This window comes from Sceloporus occidentalis, unplaced genomic scaffold, assembly GCF_023333645.1.
Source record: "Sceloporus occidentalis isolate IW3139 unplaced genomic scaffold, rSceOcc1.0.p SCAF_3, whole genome shotgun sequence".
In the NCBI taxonomy this organism is placed as follows: domain Eukaryota; kingdom Metazoa; phylum Chordata; class Lepidosauria; order Squamata; family Phrynosomatidae; genus Sceloporus; species Sceloporus occidentalis.
Genome location: NW_028316983.1, coordinates 4,799,409 through 4,819,346, shown reverse-complemented (window position 1 = coordinate 4,819,346; position 19,938 = coordinate 4,799,409).

Sequence of the window (19,938 nt, the reverse complement as noted above, 5' to 3'; positions counted from 1 at the left end):
TGACACTTGAATACCGCTTTTGCTACCATGGCTGCATCCTATGGGATGCTAGATGTGAACTTTGGAGACATGTATGATTCTAGACTAGGAGAAAGAGAGTACCCCTCAGATCCAGACCACAGCCAAGGCTTGCACATTCTTTTTGTACAATATTGCCAAAATCCGACCATATCTCTCCACCTCTACTGCCAAGATCCTGGTCCATGCCCTAGTGATCTCACGACTTGATTACTGTAACATCCTCCTGGCTGGGCTTCCTCTTTCTCACCTCCGTCCTTTAATCTCTGTCCAGCATTCAGCTGCACGCATTATCACTTCCACCCACCGCTCTGACCACATCTCTCCTGTCTTGGCATCCCTTCACTGGCTCCCCCTTCCTTTCCGCATTCAGTATAAGCTCCTGCTGTTGACGTTTAAAGCCCTCCATGGGCTGCCCCTCCTTACTTATCAGACCTTCTTTCTCCTCACCTTCCAACTAGGGCCCTCCGTTCTGGTAGTCAAGGTCTGCTGTCTCAGCCCAGGATTTCCTCTGCCCCATCCTGGATTCGCCCCTTTTCACTTGCTGCCCCTCACTCCTGGAACCTTCTTCTCTCGTGAGACACAAGGGCCATCACTTCTTTAACCAGCTTCAAAACGGAGTTGAAGACCATCCTGTTCAAAGAAGCATTCCCAGACATTGCGTGATTGTCACTTGCTATCTGATGTTCTTTTTGTTGCCTGTTTTATTGAACCATTTCCTGTATTGTTATGTGTTTTATTTGTATTATCCTATCATTTCTTAGATTGTATGCCATAGGCAGGTTGACTCTTTTATATTTGTTGTTTTTCTATACAGCGCTGTGCAAATCTACAGCACTATATAAATAATAATAATAATAATAATAATAATATAAACTCAAATAAAACAAATACTTATCTGCTGTTGATGACGGTAGTACAATAGAGGTCTCTAAGCAAAGAATTCTAAAGAGCTCCCCAAACTTCATGCCCCAGGATTCCAAAGAACTGAACTATGGCAAATGACATTAGATTAGATTGCTATAATTGTGCAGTGTGGAGACAGCCACAGTCTTTCAAATAGTCTTCCAAACAGTTAAAGCATTTTGACTCCACTTTGACTGCCTTGGCAGCATCCCATGAAATCCTGGGATTTGTAGTTTGGGAAGAGTGTTCTAAACAAGTTGCAAAACTACAGATCTATAGCGTGCAGCCATGACACTTAAAATGAGATTCTATAGAGTGCAGCCATGGCACTTGCAATGGAATCAAAGTGCTTTAGTTGTGAAGAGTGAAAGAGATAAAGATGTGGTTGGTTAGCCACTAGACCTGCCAGAAACAGCAAGCCAATGGGCCTGTTTATCTAACCAATGGACCTGCCTGCCATCTCTTTTATCCTGATGAAGAGGCAGAAGGAATTCAAGAAAGCAGAGCTTGTCCAAAAGTATTTGCATCTGGAGTTGTCGCCACTAGAATCAAATGGCTGCATGTTTGCCTTAAGCTCTGGAAGCCTGCTTTAATCCAAAGTCTATTCCTGGCCTCTTTCCAGCACCCAAAACTATGTGGTACAGCTCCTGCTTTCTATGCCTGATCTGGAGACCTATATCTACAGGGGAAATATAGGAAATATATGTGACCACATTGGTTGCAATGAGAGGGGATCTGGGAACTGTAATCTAAACAGGAACTTTTTCAGACTCTGCAGACTATGTGCATTGGGTCATAGCTTACCCGAAAATGGTAAAATAATAATAATAGTAATGTAAACTCATTTGGGTTCCATTTTGGGAGGAGTCCAGGATATGAATCTTTCAATCAATCAAATAAATACAATTCTAGTTTCCTAGGGGATTTTTGAGCATTGGTGGAATATGATCTGTTTCCTAAGAGAGTGGTGGGTGTGCTTCATCCCAACACCTGAGGTTGCCACCAAGCTTGGGAGGGGGGTTATAATGTAGGGGTACAATTTCCAGACTCCCTTGTCCAGAGGAGTCTAGGAGATGCAGTCTGAACAAGCAATATTTTCAAGCTCTGAGAATTCTCAAGGGGAAAATGCCGTTCTCCAGGCTGGGAGGAAGAGCCAAAGAAGAGGCATCAGGTTTCCTGATGGGAGCTTCCATTTCTTCCCACCGTCCTTCCTTTCTCCTTTCCCCGGTGGACTCTCATCCATACAATAACTGGACCTGACTCTGCTTGGCTTCCTACATCAGGTATGATTGGATGTGCATGTGAGGATGGTGGGTAGAGCATACCACAAGTGCCACACTGACTGCACATGGTTAAATCCTAGGCTTAGTGTGGAATGAAGTGGCCCTCCAAGATGCAGTCCCCCAAACCTTAGCAATAGCAAATAGCAGCTTTGTTTATATACTGTTTCATACTACCTAAGCAGTCTGTAAGCGATTTACAACTGTAAACTAATTGCCCCCATCAAGCTGGGTACTCATTTTAGCAACCTATGGAAGTATGCAAGCCTGAGTCAAGCTTGAGCCCTTGACTGCTATTGAGCTTGCAACCTTGTGGTTTGAAAGTGAATGGTTGCAGCACAGACATTTAACCACTGCACCACCAGAGCTCAAACCTTGGCAGTTGCCCACCCTTACTGTGTCCTGTTTCACTTTACCATGTTGTGCTAAAGCCAATGAGGTGGCCTTATTGCTCCAGCACTCATTGTCCCATGTTCAGAATGACCAACCTGCTCCCTCTGCAAAGCAGCGCAGGTGGGTAAGTCCACATGGTGAAAAAATGGCCTCCAAATGGCATCTTTCATTATTCCTTCCCTCCTCTTTTATTCTCTGAATACTCTCATTTTGGGAACGGAAAGAATATTCTGTACTATTTGTTTCCAGTTGAAAAACAGGTTTACTGACAGTCAGGAAACCCAACCAGGAAGAATCAAAGAGCAGAGAGACTTTTGTACACTTTTCTCCCAATATTCAAATGTTCCAAAGTGTTCTGGAGGAGTCCTTTGCTCAGCAAAACAGGTAGTGTTTTTGTGCAAAAAGACACTTTTGCCACGGAGGAAAAATGTGTTTCCTTGGCAGGACATTATTATTATTATTATTATTATTATTATTATTATTATTGATAGCCTGAACCCTGTTAGGGCAATGTATTTCATGAGTGAACATAACATTGGTGGGAATTAGAATTGCGCATTTGTACATTTGCATCCAGCAGAGGGCTGCGGTTACGTTACTATGTTTTAGAACCAGCAAAGTACTCAACGCACATTGGTGCCTGATGTATATTGCCTTTCCTACTTAGCTAAGTATATGCAAAGTTATATTACATAATAGGTCACATAGGATTCTGATGTGTATTATTATTATTATTATTATTATTATTATTATTATTATTATTATTATTTCCCTTAAGACCCAAGGCAGCTTACAACAGATTAAAAAGCAAATGTTAAAAAATTACAAAATACAAATGATAAAAAGTGATTGAACTATAAAAATAAATTAAAACTAGTTAAAAACATAAGGCATATTTGAAAAAAGAAGCAAAAGAAAGAGATGAAATAGAAAATTCAGGACGTTGTTTAGACAGGACAGGCCTTGTAGGATCAATTCTCAAAGACCTGTGGGACCAGAAACTCAGGCAGCCTCATAAAGGAGAATGTGGTCCATCAAATAGCTGATATAGGGCTTTATAAGACCCCCCTGGAATCATTTAAAAAGAGTCTTAAAACCTTCCTCTTTTGTCAAGCCTTCCCCCCTGAAGAATGAAGTTTGTAATTTTTGATACCATCGATTCTTTGCCTCCCCTGGATAAGTATGTTGCATGATTGTTTTTAGAGCTTTTGTATTATTGGATTTTATTATGATATTGTTGTTAATAATAATAATTAATAATAAGCTTTTGTTTGTAATGGTTTTTTAATTAGTCTGTAATCCTGCTTCGATCCTATGGGAGAGGCAGGGAAATACAAATAAATTTTATTATTATTATTATTATTATTATTATTAAAACCAGCACTTTGAACTGTGCCCAGAAATGGACTGGCAGCCAGTGAAGCTGTTACAAGAAGAAAGTAATGTGCTCTCTGTAGCACAGAACAGCTGCTTGGTTTTGGGACAAAACCCCGAACCCATGTGTTTTTGAGTGTAGAAAAGTCCTTCAAGACAGTTCAGAACATTCAAATTCAAGAAGAATATTATGCAAAAACAAACATAAAAAAGATTCTCCTGCAGTGGGGAGAAAATGGCATCCTTACATGCAAAGATAAACAGTCAAGGGTGTTATTCTCTGAGGATGCCAGCCACAGATGCTGGCGAAACGTCAGAAACAAACTCTTCACGAACATGGCCACATGGCCTGAAAAACTCACAAAAAATATGATGTCCATCCCTATTGCATGCTATATGTTGTTGCAGTATTGCAAGGCAATGCCTCAGAAATGTTGTATGGTTCATAATAAAAATTCTGATTATCTGGATGGATTCCCGCAACAGGCTGTTTGAAGTCCTGGAAATATTTTTGGAAGATCTTCTTTTGGAACAGGCGGGAGAATTTCAGTATACGATCACATTGCTGCTTTTTTTACCTTGTTTTTCGGAGTTAGCGTGAGGAATGGGGATCTGTGGCAAACAGATGCATCTCCTGGACTGTGCGCTGCTGTTTCGACAAACGAGGGTGGACTGGATGGTATTTGTCATGACGGTTGGTGCGCCAGAACCTTGCCTGCCCTCTGCACAGTGCATGACTCTGCCTAAGAAGTTTTAATGAGCTGTACAAATTTTTGTTCCATATGGTGAATGCCAAGTATTGCTCAAAGCTTTGCAACGGCATAAAAATCCACCCGGTTCCTATAAAATCCATCAGATCCATCCAGTTCCTCAGTATCTCAAGCATGTTGCTCTGGAGCAGAGTTTCTTTTTTCCTGCTTTCTTTTCCAGGGACAGTGCACTGCATCATCTTGCTACCTGCTGATACCCTCCAACATTTCACAAATGACTCATAGAATCACAGAGTTGGAAGAGACCACAAATCATATATTTATACATTTATTAATGCTTTTGTGTTGTTTGTAAATACAGCCACCAATCCTTTCTTGCGGACTTGATGTCCGTGGTCTTGAATATTCATCGAGGGGCAACTAATAGTATTAGGAAGAAGATTAAGAGCAGGGCAGTAAGATTTAACATGTAATTTGTTGTACTCTTATGAAAATATATATAGTGACATTCAAACTGCAGTTGGGTTAGCAATATTCAATTATAGTTGGCCCCACCGAACCGAGAAAGAGGTATAAACACAGTCACCTTTGTATAAAGCAGCAGGCAAGCAAGTGAATAGCAAGGGAGTAAAAAGTGAGAAGAAGCGGGAGTTGTTTCATCCCTGGCATTAATCAGCAGCTAGGAATTACAAATGGGAGGATTATTCCAAAATATCTGTTTTGCAAGTATCAGGACACCCCATGAGAAGAATCCTGGACTGATGGGAATTTTTGCAGTTCAGGACTTAGCCTATGCAAAATTCACACACAGTCGTTTCGCACAAGAAAGCAGCCCATTCTGCACAGGAAACAACAATTTTCGTACAGAACATAACATTGCTGCCCAGAAAAAACAAAAAAACCCACATGTCAATTTTGCATGGAATAAGGGTGCATCTACACAGTAGAAACAATACAGTCTGACCCCACTTTAAGTGCTGTAACACCATCCTATGGAATCTTGGGATTTGTAGCTCTACAAGGTCCTTAGCTTCTCTGCCAAAGAGTGTTGGCGCCTCCCCAAATTATAAATCCCAGGATTCTGTAGGATGGAGCCATGGCAGTTAAACTGGTGTCAATCTGCATTATTTTAAAGTGTAGATGCCCCAAACTCTTGAACTGTGAATCGCCTCTGAAAACTGTGCAGTTGTTGAAGACGGTCTTGCAGCGAGAAGAAAATGGCTAAAATTGGATATTGCCTCCCTAAGGGGAAAATTAGTGAAGAATTGCATTCCAGCCAAAAAGATTCCTGGTAAATAACCACTCTGCAACTTATGGTAATGGAGGAACGAGGTTTGTCCTGAGTTTTCGCTCTGCTTTCCCACACTTTCAGTCTTAAACAAGAATGAATGAAAGAAGCAAGAATGAATAATCTGATGAGTCTTCTCAAAGGTTATGAAAGTTTTCATGTAATTTTCAATGATTCTTTGCATTTCAGACCTTTGGGGGGAAACATTTTTAAAGGAAAAAAAACACCTTGAGATTTGTAAACACACTCAAGAATCTTTGCACAAAAGACAGTGTCTTCTGCACAGTGAACAGATATTTCTGCAAAGAAAACAATGTATTATGCATAAAATCCAGTTTTTGTGTAAAAATATTGCTTCCTGCAAAACAGAATATTACTTTTTGCAAAGAAAAAAGGACACAAAAAGCAAAATCATCATCTTGTGCCAGTTTTCCATTTTCTTGATGGGGAATGTGCTGCCCTATCCTTTCTCAATGAGGATAAAAATATTATTTAAATCCCCACTCTCTGTTTCCTTTGAAAGCTCCATGGAGTCTCTAAGACTCGGGTTGGCAGTCTGTTAGTGAGTTTCAGTGATGTCACTGGCCTAACAGTGTGACGCTGCAGCAAAGAAGACAAATAATATTTTAGTCTACATTAATAGAATCATAGTTTACTTCAAGGGAAATAAAAGTCCCACTATATTCTGTGCTGATCAGGTTTCATCTGGAGTTCCACATGCAGTTCTGCAAGCCTCATATTAACAAGAACATAGACAAATTGGACCTCTTGAGAACTATCAGGAGGTCATAGAATCATAGAATCATAGAGTTGGAAGAGACCATAAAGGTCATCCTATCCAACCCAATTCTGCCATGCAGGAACTCACAATCAAAGCACCCCAACAAATGGCCATCCAGCCTCTGTTTAAAGACCTCCAAAAGGGACTCCACTACAATGCAAGGCAGTGTTTTCCACTGTCAAACAACTCTTAAGGTCAGGAAGGTCCTCCTAATGTTGAATTGGTATATCTTTTTCTGTAGTTTGAATCCATCACTCTGTGTCCTAGTCTCTGAGGCAGCAGAAAACAAGCTTGCTCCATCCTCAATATGACATCCCTTCAAATATTTAAACAGGGATATCATATCACCTCTTAACCTTCTCTTCTCCAGGCTAAACATCCCCAGCTCCCTGAGTCGTTCCTCATAGGGCTTCATGGTTTCCAGACCCTTCCCCATTTTAGTCGCCCTCCTTTGGACACATGGCTCCAGTTTCTCCACATCCTTTCTAAATTGTGGTGCCCAGAACTGGACACAGTATTCCAGGTGAGGGCTGATCAAAGCAGAATAGAGTACAATGGGACCTTGGTGTAATAATAATAATAATAATAATAATAATAATAATAATAATAATAGCTTTATTTTTATCCTGTTTCTCTGTCACAAGGACAATTGAAGCGTCTTACAATTAAAATTCCATACAACGCTAAACATAGTATCCCAGTCTTCCATTCTGGACACCCCCCCCCAAAGGATACAAAAACTGGGGGGACCTTAAGTCCCGTTGTCCCCAATGGTGCCACATGTATGTGCCACCACTGAGGACAACATGGTTTGCCATCCATGGATGCTGAAATCCGTGGATGGCAAGCCCATGGATGAGGCCCCACTATAGTACTATAATATTCCTTGATCTAGACATTATACTCCAATTGGTACAGCCTAGGATCATACAGGCTTTTAAAGTTGCCATATCACACTGTTGACTCATATTCAACTTGTGGTCTACTGAGATTCTTACATCCTTTTTGCATGGACTGTTGCTAAGCCAGGTGTCCCCCATCTCTGCATTTCATTTTTCCACCCTAAGTGCAGTACCTTACATTTCTCCGTGTCGAAATTCATTCTGTTAGTTTTGGCCCAGCTTTCTAATCTATTAAGGTCATTTTGAATTTTGATCCTCTCCTCTGGGGTATTGGCTGCTCCTCCTAATTTGGTGTCACCTGAAAATTTGATAAGGATGCCCTCTATTCCTTCATCCAAGTCATTGATAAAGATGTTGAATAGTAAACTGGGCCCAGAACAGAACCCTGTGTGACCCCACTAGTCACTTCTCTCCCAGATGAAAAGGAGCCATTGCTGAGGACCTTTTTGGTTCAGATCCACCTAAAAGTAGCATTGCCTAGCTCTCTGAGGGTGATATTATTGCTGAGTGTGCAGCTAAAAGAAAATACCTGGACATCTCTCTATGGCTTAACCCACTCTCCACCACCACAGACTTCATTATCTGGGACGGGGAAAATGGCTGCTCCACTGAAAAGCTGGTTCTTGTTTTTTTTTTTTAATAAAAGTCACAATTGAGTATTAAAGTTTATTGCCTTTCATCGCTATACCTGTTCCCAGCAAGCCATCAGAGTGAGATCTAGCACCTGAATAGTCCTGTTTCAGAACCTTTGTCTGCAGATTCTGAAAAAGTGGTTTTTGTGTGGATTTCAATGGGGACATGCTGGAAATAGGTTTCCTTGTGCAGAGTCTCCACCGTTGTCTCTTTTCAGGAAGGTGTGAAGGTGTGGGAGATCAACTGATCCTTCCTTTTCTGGCACAAAAATGGCACTTGTATAGATTTCTGCACATGGGAGCATCAGACTCACTCCCTAACCACATTAGGGGAAACAATTATACTTTTGAAATGAAGGCACATCTCACTGGGTGCTGAAAGAACACTGTGGTGCAGACAGAAACTGCACTGCAGGGTTCGATGTGCCTTTCAACATGCATCCTGAAGGCTGACTATAACAATTTTCTAAATCCCAACTACTGATTTCTTTCCTTTCTCCTTGATGGAAAAAGGGTCTTGATGGGAATCAGACACAAGCAAAGTGTAGGATGATCATCTGTACCAGTGGAGCAACAAGGCTCTCTCATGGGAATCCTGCAAGGAAGATTACCATCCCATCTTTAAAAACTCTAGGGGAGCATGACCCCCAATTCAATTCAACAAATGTCTTAGCACTGATTCCTCCCTGCATCACCCTCAAAAAATATCTGCGACTGCAGATGGGCTGTAGTCACAGTGAACAGTTAAAGCGTTTTGATACCATTTTGTTCATTCATCTATTCATTCTTTCATTCATGGGATTTGTATCCCACCTGTGTCCTAAATGGGATTCAAGGTGGCTTACAATAATTTAAAAGAGTAAAGCTAAAACAGGAATTACAAAAGTTAAAAAGTAAGCAGAAACTGGATTTAAACTGAAAAAACCTTGCATAGCGACTTTTGCAGACGACGTTCGGGGTGAATCTGTACAGAAAGTAGAAAAAATCTGCAAAAGCGGGTTGTTTTTCAGATGATGTTAGTGAGAATTAACATGACAGTAACCTAAATGGAAACTAGACAAAACCCACTCCTTTTTACTTTCAGAAAATTCTAAAAGTAAAAAGGGGTGGATTTTGGCTACTTTCTGTTCAGGTTAATGTCACATTAACCCCGTCGTGTGTGAAAAACTACCTGCTTTTGAGGGTTTATTACAGTTTTTAAATCCCATTTCTGCATGGGATTTTTGCAATTTGTCCCCATGTGATAAACTCCAATGACTGTGGAGACCTGGGTTTGAATCCCTGCTCAGCCATGGAAACCTATTGGATGACCTTCTGCAAATCACATGCTCTCAGCCTCAGAAGAACACATCTTGCCAACAAAATAGGGTTGCTTTAGGGTTGCCTTACGTCAGAAACAACTTGAAGACACACAACAACAAGGATCACAGTAGCACAATTGCAAAAGGCAATGTTACTCCGTTTAGTGCTTTGCATTTTGGACTGCAATTCTGGAGACCAGGGTTCAAATCCCTACTCAGCCATGGAAACTGACTGGGTGACCTTGGGCAAGTCACACTCTCTCAGCCTCAGAGGAAGGCAAAGGCAAACCCACTCTGAACAAATCTTGCCATAATATATTTGCCATAGGCGGGTCTCCATCAGCTGGAAATGAGTTGAAGGCAAACAAGAACAACCACTCAACTTGTTTGCTAGATTCTTGGGAATCACTCATAGACTGTGTAACCAAAGTAGTAACAAGAACAACAACGCACAACCACAACTACAATAATAATTCTACTACAGTGATGTGCTTCACAAACAAGGACTTTTTTCACTTTTTTCCTGAATTATCTGCTAAGTAATTTCCTTTTAATACCTTCAAAATACCGGCCCCACAAAAATTCAATAAAAAGGAGGTTAGAAAAATGCCTTTCCTCTTTCTTAACAACACATACATTAGTATAAATATTAAAGTTTCCGGATAGTTTCCCTCCTTCAAATCATCCTTCTCCCTTTCCAAACTAGAAAGCCGCAAATGCTTGAACCTCTCAGTGTCTTCTTCTTCTTCCCGGTCACTGGCATTGCCTCATTTTGTCCCTTTTCCTGCCACCTGTTTTTCGGTCTCCACTTCCCACCTGCTCTCTCCATTTTGCTCCTTATCACAGCATACATATATTCACAATATACATATATGCTCTTTTTCTCATGCAAATACTAGCTTCATCATTTGGGAGCAATTCTGTGGTGCAGGCGGGAGAAACCAAGGTGATTTTTTCCCCATGGCTGTTTTTGGGGAATTGACTCAGGCTACATCTGCAATGCAGAAATAATCCAGTTTGGCACTACTTTAATTGTTCAGTGCAGTGGAATCCTGGGATTGGTAGTTTGTTGTGGCACCAGAGCACTCTGACAGCAATGGCTGAATAGCTCACCATACTACAAATCCCAGGATTCCATAGGATGGAACCATGGCAGTTAAAGCGGTGTCCAAGTGGATTATTTCTGCAGTACAGATATAGCCTCAGTGTTGTGAATGCTTCAAACAGACTCTGCAAATGACTGATAGCGAGCAAGATTTAGATATTAATTCAGGAATGAAACTGCATTGATTCTTGTCAAACTGCATTCATTCTGTAGTGTAGATGCATCCCCTATCTGTCCATTCCTTGTCCTGATTCATACAGCAGGGTCTTGGTACCAAGAGCTTCGGAAAGTTATTCTTTTGGATCACAGTTCCAAGAATCCAGTACTATGCTGCCTAGAGATGCTGGAAGTTGGCCTCCAAAAGGTAGTCTCTTTTCAGCGTTAGAAAAAGGCATAAAGAGATCCAGCAACACGGGCTTATTCTAGCATGAGCTTTTGTGGATATCAGTCCAATTTGACACCTCCAGCTAAGATCTAATCTACACTGCAGAGATAATACAGTTTGACACTGCTTTAACTGCTGTGGCATAATGGTATGGAATTCTAGGATTTGTAGTTTGGTGAGATATTTATCCTTCTCTTTCAGAGAGCTCTGGTGCCACAACAAGCTACAACCAGGATTCCATAGCACTGAGCCATGGCAGTTAAAGCAGTGTCAAACTGCTTCAATTCTGCAGTGCAGATTAGACCTACGCCAACCAATACTCATGCTAGAATAAACCAGTTCGTTTCAAAGGTGCAGCTGGATTCCTTTATGACTTTTTAGTTCCAGTAAAAATCAGCTTTCCCAAACATTTTGGTAACCTTCTTCCTCTCACTTTATTCCACCCGGAGCGCCCAAGGATGGAGACAAGTTGTGAAATGGCAGAATCTGGTGCCAGCTGAGAGGAATTCAGTTTTGTCTGGACTTTGTAATAAATAGGAAGGCTGCTATCTAAATCCTGAATTCAGACCCACTCTAGAAGAATAAGGGAGCCATTGTGGTGCCGAGGTTTGAGTGTTGGCCTAGGACACTGGGAGACCAGGGTTTGAATCTCATTCTTTGGAGGTTTTTAAGCAGAGGATGGGTGACCATCTGTCATCACTTTGATTGTGTTTTGATTGTGTATTTTTGCACAACAGGGGGTTGGACTGGATAGCCCTTGGGGTCTCTTCCAACTCTATTACTTTTTTAATCTACAAATCCCCCTGGAAACCCACTGGGAGACCTTGGGCAAGTCACACTCCCTCAGCTTCAGAGCGAGGCAATGGTAAAGCCCCTCTGAACAAAGCTTGCCAAGAAAAATCCATGGTAGGATCACCTTAGGGTTGCCATAAGTTGGAAACATGGACTGGGATAATAAACAAAGCCATGCGCTCAAACCTAGAAACAACATGTGCATTCCAAGCAATGCTAAAATATCTTTCCAGAGCAGTTGGAACTAGAACACAATGAGTTATCATGTGGCTAGGCATGTGGACACTTGGCACAGCATTTGTTGCGGAGTAATGGCATGGGGGAGAGGGGAGAAAGGATCAATTCAGATTGCCCACCCACCCACACTTCAAAAACAGCTGTGCAAAAGGCTTTGTGAGCACTGTGAGTTATCACAGCCAGAATAAACCAAGTGCGCAATCCCTACCTTGTTTCTTCCTCCTGGCTTGGGTGAGCATTTCCACTGAGTTTATGAACAACAGTAACAGGAGAAGTACGATCCACTGCATCTGGCCAGGAGTAAAATGGGGACAAGGACAGAATCAGATCATCCAAGCGGCAGGCCGTTTGGGTCAACCCACCCTTGCCAAATGTCTTGCCAGGCGTTTAAAGGGCTTGGAAAGAAAAGAAACCTTCACCGCATCTCCAAGGAATGGTGTCTTGGCAGGAGCTGGTCCTGAAAGCAATGCTCTGTGGTGGCATGGAGGAGAAGCGAGGTGGGTTCAGTCTGTTGGCAGGACCATGCTGTCGAAGAAGATGGGGTGGCTGATCTAGGGCACTCTCTTATAATCGGTGGCAGGGCCGTTCCTTCCTCACCTGTTTCATGCACTGTGCAAGGCGATCCCCACATCAAAAGAGCACAAGGCAAAAGACAGCTTGGCGCTTGGGCCGGCACCAGTGTGGACCTCTCTCAGGGAACAGTTTGCTCCACTGCTTTGCCTTGCCTTCTTCCAGCCGAACTTCTGCCATGGTTAGAAGGGAACCAGGTTGAATGGAAAAGCCTTCCCAATTATTGGGGTGGAGTCAAGGAGGTTAACCATGTCTCTGCCAGGCTGGGCCACATCTGCATCCTTTGCCCTAGCGGTGCTGTGGCCCCTCTGACAGCCGCTGACAGCTTTTCTGGATTAGTCGGACACAAACGTTTCCTCGAGACTTTGGAGCTCAGGAGGGGGAAATTTAATCACTGCCTGAATTGACTCAACCACATTCCATATGACGAACTTGGTGTCTCCTGGCAGGGGGTGAGAGGGGCCCCCCTTTCCCAACCGAGAAGGAATCCAAAAGCCCCGGCCTCAATTTTTTACAGCAGCCCCCTTCTTATGACAGAAACTAATCATTTGTTTGCATTTGATAGCTACTGACCTGGGACAGTTCTTCTTTTCAGAGCTGGAGCTGTGGGTCTGCAGGCATTATTTTTCCCTTCCCTCTCAAGTGAAAGAATCCAAACAGCACATCCTTAGTCGGTCTTTAAAGCCTAGTCTTGCATGTTCATTAGCTGAAGCTCTGATGTTACACTTTTCCACAGACGGTTGGCACAGACTAATGCATTCCATATCCAGGAAAGAAAATCCAAGTGGATTTTAAAAGAGGAAGGAGGGAAAAACCATATCAACAAGGAAAGTCAGACAAGAAGACACAAGAGGGAAAACAGAATATTTTTTCTTTCTTTTGCCGAACTGACCCACCAACTAATACAGGTTGAATTTCCCTTACCTGAAACTATGAACTTCAACATACTCCAAATACCAAAAGCTTTTTTTCGTGGGCAGCTGAGATAGTGACACCTTTGCTTTCTGGTGGTTGGATGTGTGCAAACTTCATTTCATTCACAAAAATGTTTAAAATATTGTATGAAGTTACCTCCAAGCTATCGGTACAAGGCATATATGAAACATAAATGAATTTCATGTTTGGATTTGGGTACCATCTACAAGATATCTCATTATGTATGTACTTGCATATATACATATATGCAAACTGAGGTATTCCAAAATCCAAAAAAACCTGAAATCCAAAACATGTTGAGTCCCAAGTATTTCAGGTGAGGGAGACTCAACTCAGGTTTTCTGGGCAATGATCACTCCTTTACAGAAAACATGCTAAGTCACAACATTATAAATAGGGGAGAAAGATGCAATTCACTTAGATTTTCAGGGACAGCTCTGTCTGTCTGTCCCTCTCTCTTCTTTTTCTTTCTCTCCTCACATATATAATTATATATAGATATCTATATCTAGATATAGATATATATAGATATCTATATCTATATATAGATGTAGATATTAAAGCACTTCTGTTCCATCCTTTATTACATGATCTCAGAGCATACAATATAAATAATGTGAAACATTTCCAGATTGAAATCATAAATAATTTGAATATGGTAAAAAAACAAACTGCTGTACATAGTAACAGCTAAAATCACTTTAAAAGCAGCAGTTAAAGCCACTTGTAAAACTACAACCATTTAAAACCCTGTACATGTAAATCTGAAATGCACAAGTCCCCGAAGGCTTAAATCAAAAGCTGTGTTTTAGCTTCCAACAATTTTTCCAAGCACTGGCCAGCATAGCCTGGCACATTTTTTTTCCAAGTTGCCAAAGCCTAAGGAAAAGAGATTCCACTTCATGCAATATGACAAATGGAACATTCTAATTTCTTTCAGTAATACACAGAAATTCATTATTTGCTGTCAGTCACTAGAGTCAGAAAGGAACCAAACTGCAACAGAAAGAAAAGGGGAAATTAAAATGCTAATCTTTGCAATAATTTTTATTTCAGCCTGAGTCTTTTTTTAACTGGGAAGTGAGGCTACTAAAATTCTGATGCAGTGTCAGCATCCACTAGTTAAATGAAAACATTCATGCTGAAATAATGACTGTTGCAAAGAGGCATTTTAATTTCTTTTCTTTCTGACACATTTTGGCTTCTGTGTGTCTTGTGCGATCGATGGTGAATGCCAGAATCAGGTCTTTGCACAACCGGACAACTAATTCTAGAATCTAAATTTCACCTAAATTCCTAACAAAACCACCACAGTCACAGTGAATAAATTTGCAGTTCTCTTCTTTGTTGCTTCATCTCTTCCAGCTCTAAAATGTGATCTCTTCGATAATAAAAACCATTTTTACTTATGTGTTTTCTTGGTGGGGAAAGAGATACTCCAGTCCAGAAGAGATGCATTCCTTTATAAACATAAACTATGTGTGATATTCCTGTAAATTGGTTTAAAAGGGAAAAGGAAGAGTATATGGATCTAGGGATCCTGGGTTTGGCAAAATGATCCCGAGGTGAGAGCCAGCATAGAAGGATTGAGTGAGAAGGGATTTGGTGCACGACAGAAGAAATGCTTTGATGAAAAGCAAGCAAACTACATAGTTTTTCTGTTGTTACCACAGAGGTATGTTTTGGGTAGGTATTCAGACCCTTTACATGTGGGTTTCACTGATGGTTGCCCAGAATGGATAGTTCTTTGAGTCAGAATGGAAACAAATCCATCATAAACTGAATAATAATAATAATTTAAAAAAACTCAAAGCTGCAATGAATGCAGTCAAAACTCATAGTCTCCAAATTCCACATTCAAGTCCTGGGATTGTTTGACGTCTTTATAAACAACTTGGATGATGGAATAGAGGGTATGCTTACCAAAGTTGCAGATGACGCCAAATTAGGAGGGCTAGCCTACAGAGCCCCAGAGGACAAATGCAAAAATAACCTTAATAGGTCAAAGAGTTGGGCCAAAACTAACAAAATTAATTTCAGCATGGACAAATGTCAGGTACTACATTTAGGCAAGAAAAAATATGAAATGCACAAGGATAGGATGGGTGACACATGTGAAATATAAGGGATATGATAGAGGAGTCCTAGTAGACCACAAGTTAAACGTGAGCCAAGAGTGTGTTTCAGCAGCCCAAAAGGTCAATGTAATTCTAGGCTGCATCAACAGGAACATAGGGGTCAGGCAAGGATGCATCCTTTCACCCTATATGTTCAACTCATATGAAGAACAGGTTTAGATTCAGAAAGAGTGAAGATAGGAGGAAGGAACATCAAGAATCTAAGATATGTAGCTGACATCATGGTTCTAGCAGAAAACATCATAAACTTGGAACAATTACTAAGGAAGGTCAAAGAAGAAAGTGCAAAGGCAGGATTGTTGCTGAACATGAAGCAAACAAAAAGAATGATCACGGAGGACCTAAAAAGAAATGCCTTATCCAGACAGCTAATCCCCTCTATCTCCTTCCCACTTCATTCTGAACAAATTCAAGAGTTTCTTCCCACTTGCCTTTGCAGTCTATATCCTATTCTGTCTCCTTCCAACCTCATTAAACATGTCAGAAAGACATTAAAATAGCAATACAGAATGTAAGAATTACAATGGGCCCTTGTTATCTCCTGGGGTTTGGTTCCAAGATCCCCCATGGATAACTAAATCTGTTGATGCTCAAGTCCCATTAAATATAATGGCACAGCAAAATGGTGTCCCTTATACAAAATAGAAAATCAAGGTTTGCTATTTGGAATTTATACTTTTTTGGAATATTTTCAAGCTGTGGATGCTTGAATCTGTGGATAAAAAAAATCTGTGGATAAGGAAGGCCGACTGTATATTCCCAGAGCTGAGATTATTTTAAAAGAACTTTGCAAGTTAAGGTTGAGTTTAGAGCAGTGGTCCCCAAATTGTGCTCTTTAAGGGATTTTGGACTTCAGCTCCCAGAATCCCAGACTATTGGCCAACATAGCTGAGGCTTCTGGGAACTGAAGTCCAAAATCACTTAAAGGGCACAGTTTGGGGACCACTGGTTTAGAGATTTGGTTTTGGATTATAACTTTGGAGACCAGGACTCTGAACAAATCTTGCCAAGAATACTCCACAATAGGTTCATCTTAGGCTCACCGAAAGTCAAAAGGACATGAAAGCATACAACAAGTTATGTTTTAGTAAGTCGCACACTCTCAGCCTCAGAATAAGGCAATGGCAAATCCCTTCCAAATAAATCCTGCCAAGAAAACTCTAGGAGATATTCTTTATAGATCAGAGGGCCCATTCAGACTACGAAAAAAAGCGGTTTTCAAAGCGAATCTTGCACGTGAAGTTCCTACTCACCCCGAATCTCACACAAGCGAATCCGAGGCTTGCACACCCGTTCCGTGGTAAATGGCCCCTAGCGCGGGTCTTTTGAAATCGGCGCAAATGCCGTTTCTTTTGAAAAACCCCGGGTCCTGGGAATGAGAACTTTGGCCTCGATCACAATCGAGGCAAATTGAGGGAGGGATTTAGGTCAGAGGGTGGGCAAAGGGCAAGGCATTTCCTCCCCTCATCGGAGGGGAGGGGGAGGAGGAAAGAGCCCTGGGAAGAAGGGAGCAAGGGAAGGCATTCTTTAGGAGCCTCTTTTCCCTGCATCCCCTGCCCACAGCCCTCTTTTCCCTGCATCCTCTGCCCAAAGCCCTCTGTCACTGGGCATTCCTTCCCTTGCAGGAGGAAAAAATTCAGGTCACTAACGGAGCTCACGTCAGGCAACCCCCCCCCTTTTCAAATTCAAACCATTTTTTTTGAGCAACTATGCGCATTGTTTATATTCCAGAAGCAGATGGAGCCAGGCTTGCAGTTTATATCTTTGGATTTCCTTGCTTTCTGCAGAGGCGGAAGCTACAAATGTTGCAAACAATCAATGTTACATTTTTACCAATTTTTTTTGAGCAACTATGCGAATGATTTGTCTTCTTGAGCAGATACAGCAAGGGAAGCAAAGGGAAAGCTAATGTTGCTTTTAAAAGCAAAAAAAAAAAAAAAAAAAGCATGGCAATCCCATCCTTTGCCTGGGACAGGGGCAGATCTGACCCCAAAGCCCACAGGTTTATAAAAAAAGAGAGAGAGAGAGAGGCATCTCTCTCCCTGCTTCAGCCGCTGAAACCCCTGTGCCTGGCTCTTTAAAAAGGGAGGACACTTCCCCCGATGCCCTGCAAACGTCACCATGACGATAGCTTGATTGGCAGCAGCCAATCTACAGAATGCATTCGATTTCTGTCAAAATGCATTCGATTTCAATTTGTAGTGGGCACTTGCTAACGGAGCGATTCGGGGGAGGGGCATCCGGATCATCCCAGTTCCCTCCATGTCTTTTACCCCAGTATGAATGGGGCCAGAGTCAACTTGAAGGCAAATAAGAACAAGAACCATAATATCTCTCTCTCTCTCTCTCTCTCTCTCTCTCTTTCCCTCACTTCATCTTCAAGTGATGGACTATCTAATTTGGACTGTGAACTATTTTGGTCAGGCCTCACCTGGAATAATACTGTGTCCAGTTCTGGACATCACAGTTCAAAAAGGATATTGATAAGCTGGAGTGTGTCCAAATGGTGAAGGATCTGGAAACCATACCCTATGTGGAGAGTCTGAGGGAGCTGGGTATATTAAGCCTAGAGAAGACGGTTAAGAGGTGATATGATAGCCCTGTTTCAGTGTTTGAAGGGGTGTCATATTGAGGAGGAAACAAGTTTGTTTTCTTCTGCTCCAGAGAATAGGACCCGGAGCAATGGATGCCAGCTCCAGGAAAAGAGATTCCACCTCAACATTCGGAGTATCTTCCTGACAGTAAGGGCTGTTCGACAGTGGAACAAACTCCTTCCTCGGAGTGTAGTGGAGTCTCCTTCCTTAGAGATCTCTAAACACAGATCTGTCAAGAGTGTTTTCCTGCATGGCAAAAGGAGGTTGGGGTTGGTGGCCCTTGGGGTGTCTTCCAACTCTTAGAGTTTATGATTCTACTTGTGTCAGCATCAAAGATATGAGTTTTTGTAGACATAAGTCTACTTCTTCAGATGCATCTGGTGGTGTAGAAAGCCAGGGACAGACCTGTATATGCCACTGGTGTGTGAGAATGTCAATTCAAATTCAAAATTCTTTGTGTACAGAAATAAAGTGGCAAGTCCAGTTTTCACGATGGTCGTTGGTAGACGAAGGCAGTGGAAGCCTGAAGGTGAGGAGAATGGATGAATGCAGGAAACAGAGAGGAATGCGATGGACAGGTCAAGGGCACCTTCATGAGGATGGAGTTTAGATAGTGTTGAAATGTGTCCAGTGTGCCAGGAAACCATGATCTTTGTTCAAGCTACTGGTGGTCTGTGGATGAATTCTAATTTGCTGTTTCTATTTCCAGTCTTCCTTTGTAGTTGCTTTTGTTCAAGGACTGCTCTTTTGAGGTCTGAGATGGGATGCCCAGGGAGACTGAAATGTTATGCCACTGGCAGCATCAGTCATAAACCATGATGGTTGCAGCTTCTGGTTGGTGAAGAGAAAAATCATCTGATGTAGGGGAGAGCAAAGCTTGAAAATAACTATAAAGGAAAAGCAAGACAGGGGAAAAGATAGAGAATTACGTCAGTTTCATACTTGGACTTGGACCAACTGGTCCAAGCCTGAGGGAATAGGTTTCAAGAGCCTTTAGGGGACTGGCCAGGGACTTTGGGTTGGTTTTGAGCCTCACCTGTGTCCCATGGTCCTACTTTTCCCCACTCCTGAGTTGTGCAAAATATACAGCAAATACACTCTAATCCAGGGTGAGAAGATGTCCTAACCCCAAAGGCAGACAAGGTGCCACAAAATGTAGGGCACTGAAGGAAAATATAGGACATAACCAAACAAAAGCTGAAAACACTCATAGAGATGTTACTTCATGTATCTTAGGTTTTTTAACTACAGTCTCTCCCTTCCAGACCCCCCTCCCCAACGAAAATGGAAAATTGCCGATATTGGAATCCCTATTGACTCCAATGGCGGTGCTCTTCTGTGCGCGCTGCCATGCATGAGCCTCAGGCATGCGACCCATTGTGTCATCCTCCATTTGCCCCTCGCGTATTTCCAAGGGACACAGACTCTAAGTCTCTAATGTAGGGCATGTCTTGGAAAATGTAGGGCATGTCTTGGAAAAAGAGGGCATCTGGTCATCCTGCTCTGATCTCTTTTATTCGAATATTCTTCTGGTTTTCCAGAAACTAGCAACATGTGCAACACTTTGGAAAGAAGTGTTTAGGTATCTGGCTTTCA